The sequence below is a fragment of the Triturus cristatus genome, chromosome 2_1 (assembly GCF_964204655.1).
Source record: "Triturus cristatus chromosome 2_1, aTriCri1.1, whole genome shotgun sequence".
Classification (NCBI taxonomy): domain Eukaryota; kingdom Metazoa; phylum Chordata; class Amphibia; order Caudata; family Salamandridae; genus Triturus; species Triturus cristatus.
In genome coordinates this window covers 477,223,999-477,228,571 of record NC_140581.1, presented here as the reverse complement: position 1 = coordinate 477,228,571, position 4,573 = coordinate 477,223,999, and the positions used below count along the sequence as shown (strand labels likewise).

Sequence of the window (4,573 nt, the reverse complement as noted above, 5' to 3'; positions counted from 1 at the left end):
TGGGGAAACTAGGGTTCGAGCCTCGAGGTCGCGTCCACATCCTGTGACTCTGGGCAAATCACTTAATCCCCCGTGCCAGATTGTGTAATGTAAATACAGTGCTCAGGTATAGCGCTCCAATTCTGTGTAATGTAAATACGGTGCTCATGTATAGCGCTCCAATCCTGCGGGTCAATTTCGCGTTATGTAAATATGCAAAAAAGCCAGTGCACGAGTTGAGGCTAGCATCAGAACAGGCAAGTGGGACAAAAACACGTGAGGAAGTTAAAGATGTGTTTGTTTTGCGCCCGATCTCGCCGACCTTGGTAGCTAAGCAGGGTCGAGCCGCGTCCCGTCCGCAGCCAGGGTGATTGTGTTAGACACACGGGGCTCACGGTTCGAGTCCCGGTGTCGGCCAGGCCACGGAGTGCGGGGTGGCGTCTGCTGGGGCTCCTGAGTACTGTTTCGAGCGGGCTTCTGACATTGAGGCGAGCCTTGGGCCTGGGCTGGTGGCGACCCGCCCGTCGCCCTCCCCCTCTGGCCGGGGCAAGGAATATTAGCGGGGCCACGAGTTTCAGGCGGACCGACGTACCTATTGGACACTCGGAATTGGCATGTAAATACGGGGCTATGTCAAGCGCTCCAATACCTCCGGGTTGAGTTTGCGCTATATATTTATGCATTTACTCCAGGCATGGCTCGGTCCAGGTCTAGGGGGGGGGAGGGGAACCGGCGACGTCACCGTACGTTCGCGCCGCCCGCCCTCCCCCCTCCGTGAACAGGCATGACGGCGATTCCACCCGGGATCCATGCCGCATCCTATGCGTTTCTGATTCTCATCGGAATGGGCAGGGTAGCTCCTCCCCCACTATGGCCTTCAATAAACCTGCAGCAATTTTCTCGTGGCCACGGTTCGAGTCCCCGTGTCGGCCAGGCCTCGGAGTGCGGGGTGGCGCCCGCGGGGGCTCCTGAGTAATTTTTCAGGCGGCGTTAGCACAAGAGGCCTGAACAGGCATGCTCTGATGCCTACGCATATCACCCTGAATGCGCCCGATCTTGTCCGACCTCGGAAGCTAAGCAGGGTCGGGCCTGTTAGTTCTTGGATGGGAGACCGCCTGGGAATACCAGGTGCTGTAGGCATTTTCGATCAGAGCATCCCGCAGGCTTAGTCTCGATTGCACTCCCACTAAGACTGCGCGTCTAGATACCACAGGATATTCCTGAAGCCACGTGTTTGGGGTATGGTCGATCGACGGGGCCTGAGTTAGGTGCGGCGGCTGTCTGTGGGGCACGAGGGGACTGCTGCGCGGCTGGTACAGCGACAGGGCTTGGGCCCCCCCCACACTTGCCGTGATGTTAGGCCTTCACTGCGCTGTTGACCCCAGCCATGGGACTTGTCACAGCTATACGCTGTACTGGGATAGGGCACAGTCGGGGGTAGCTTGGTGTGTTTTGCGCGTTTATGCTGTTGTACCAGGGGCAGTTACTTTACACCGGGCCTAGCGGGTTGTATGTCCAGCGACCTTGCGGATGGATAATGCAGTGGTGTAAGGGAGGTCTAAGTTTCAGAGGCTCCAAGCCAACTGGGGGGGGCTCCTAGCGGGAGCTGGCTAGAGTGGCGGCCAGCTCGGCCTTAATTTGGGGCTGGAGCAGGTATTTGCATTCAGTAAGTACTTAGATGCTAGTGGTCTGCCCTCAGGGGAGAGTTCCCACAATCCACCCGTGCCTAAGCACCTGAATGGGTCAACCTGCGACACACCTGGCGATTATATTCAACGCTCTATACCTGGGCAGCATGTGCGCATGAGAGTAACTCCGCGTAAGGGTAGTTTCAGGTATTTACAAGACAGTGATGGAACAACAGAGACTTATATTATATTGGATTCACTATTGGGTATTCAATACTCCAGGGGGAGGGACCCATACATATTTCTCCCCGGCCACATAAAGCCACAGTGATACACTCTATACATACTTGAACCGTGCAGTATGTCTGTCTGATTGAAACACAGCGTGCAACCCCAGGAGCACCGGGTTCCAGGTCTGCTCCAAGACTCCATTATGTAACGGCAGGACAGTCATTTGTTCGACCCAAAATGACATTAACTGATTGTGGGCATGTTGCCCAGTGCCAACCTAAAAGCTTTACATGAGTATACAGGAGGGGGCTTTACTTTGACTGTCCGGTAATTTTATGAGTGAGGCAGTTGAACCGATACCACTAGGGCTATCATGACGGTCTTTTGTTGGCTCCTGTTGAATGTAAGGGTACCCATTTTCACAGTAACTGTGTGCTTACCTGTGGTAGGATTTGGTTTGTCGGTTACAGTCAGCCATGCTCCTGCCCAAGCCATCCTTTTAGCCTTGGAGGGGGAGTGGGGGGGGGCTGGATTGCCTCATTTGTCATATTTGGAGTCAAGAGAAATAGAGGCTTGTCAGCTCTGTAATTTCGATTGCCACATTTGCTGCGCTTCAAGGACAGATGTTGAATGTCTCCTGACAAGTGCCGCTTGCAATTGTAGTTTACATTGGGTTTGGTGAATACATTATCCTTTCACTTGCGGTCAGAGAAAGTAGATAATCTGGTTGGCTATAGCATTGCATGACCTGGGACACTTAGCAGCAAAGCCGGCTAGCATTAAGCACATATATCGTCATCCGGAAGGGGGATGCAGATGTCAGTTCTTTGTGGACAAATGCTCCGTTAGTAAGGGAGCTCCCTGTGTTAAGGCGTGCACGGCAAGGATCTGAGGGTAACCAGCAAAGGCTTGCTTCCAGGGTTTGTAAAGTTGATCAGATGGGCCAAGCTGTGCTGCAAAGCACCGTGCATAATCTATAGGTCACAGTTTTGAATACTAAAGTCCTATGCACAGTTGCTATTAGGTTCGGATTCCTATACGCCTGCACACCATCACATATATTGTACATTCGGGACATGTTATACGTTCCACCGACCCCCGATGTGAGGTAACCACACATTTTCAGCAAAGACACGTGCAGCAGGGAGTGCCGCCAGGCGGCAAGGAGTTGGAGAGGGAATGGGATTTGAAGGTCCCGCTGGGTGCCTGCCACCTGGCCACTGCAGGTTGTTGATGGTGATCTCTAAGGGCTTAGTAGGGGTCATGACAAAATACACCTGGGCTGATTCACAGGCGGGGTGTGGTGGTCCCTACCTCCTTTCACATGATTCTCCCTGTCGGGTCTGTCTAACGATCATCGCAAAGGGCTTTAAATTAACAGCCTCTCTTGTCTCTGCCATACTGTGAGCATTAAGCAAGCGGTCTGAGCATCAGTAGGTTGGGGTGAGCACGTCCGTTCCCGGCGTTGTGGCTGTGATTCCTGGTGTGACTCTTGGTGTCCTAGTCCTGCTTGCTGTAGGTGGAATGATGAGTGTTGATTACATAACTGGATGCGATGGCTGAGGAGGCAGAACCTTGCAGCACACTCTGCTAAGCAATGTTCCTGGCGAATTGTTTTGACCCAAGGCCGAAGTGAGAGCCTCTAGTGCAAGGCCAGAATCATTAGGTGACGGCAGCATGACAAAGGTCTTTTAGGCACTGGTAGAATGGTGCATGCTAAGTAGTCCTGAAGGCCCACCCCCCCTTGCAAGGATGGCAAGCAGGGGTCACACGGGGAACGGAGCTATCAGCTGCCAATCTTTTGAGCATATAACCAGCATGAAAGTCGGAGGGAGGCTGCTGAGTTGCCCTAGCATTGTTTGTCTCGCTTCAGGCCCAGTTATGGTTACTGTTCAGGGTAAGGTTAGAATTCTTGGTTGCGTTTGGATACTTTGACAGGTTGCCCTTGCTCATGCAACACGGCGGTAAAGTGGTAATTTTGTGGGTGTGAACTAGGTGTACCTTTAAGAAACTCAGTAGATCTTGCAGTCCCGCCATTGCAGAACATAAGATTTGTCAGCATTCTTCAAGGAAACCATTATTAGCAGGAAGGTATTGAACCATGGAGAGCCAATGGTTGTGGGTTTGTGCACAACAGTAGTAAGGGAATTACATTCAGTTTTAACAGGCTATGTGTACAATCAATAGCACCAGCAGCTGTAAAGCTTCTATTTCGCCCAGGATTGGGGCTGGCAATGTCATCAAACTTTGCAGCCAGACATGGAATAGGCAAAGACATGCCTGTGATGGTGCAACGTGCACTCAGCAGTAGAGTTAGCTGAGTTTCAACATACCCTGGTATACCGTCAGTGATAAACGTAAGGTTAGGGGCTACACACGAATAGGCACTTTCTGTCAGCTGGGGCGGGAGTGTGCCAGTGCCAAGAGGGTGCGGGTTGCCTGGTTAGGGCTGATATGGACGGGAGGGAGCACTAATACGGACAACCACAAGAGCACATTTTCCAGTCATAGAAGGTTAAATTGATACATTGATGACATGGTACCAGTTGCTTCAGTTATGCGAATTTTCCTTGACAGTTGTCAGCGAACATTCAGACTGCAATGTTGGTGGTTAGCCTGTTGTCAAGCCTTTTAGATGTGTTTTTAGCTCAGGCATGGCCGAGTATGGGTTAGATGCCTGAAGTCTGCCCTGGGATACATCTTCTCAGGCATGTGGAGCGGCAAAACTTAAAGGG

The 4,573-nt window shown here is 52.0% G+C and overlaps 1 pseudogene; it reads left to right on the top strand.

The window, feature by feature from the left end:
- The first annotated feature begins 1,003 nt into the window (after nt 1-1,003).
- LOC146865509 (5S ribosomal RNA) lies at nt 1,004-1,119 on the top strand (annotated as a pseudogene).
- The last annotated feature ends 3,454 nt before the right edge of the window (nt 1,120-4,573 follow it).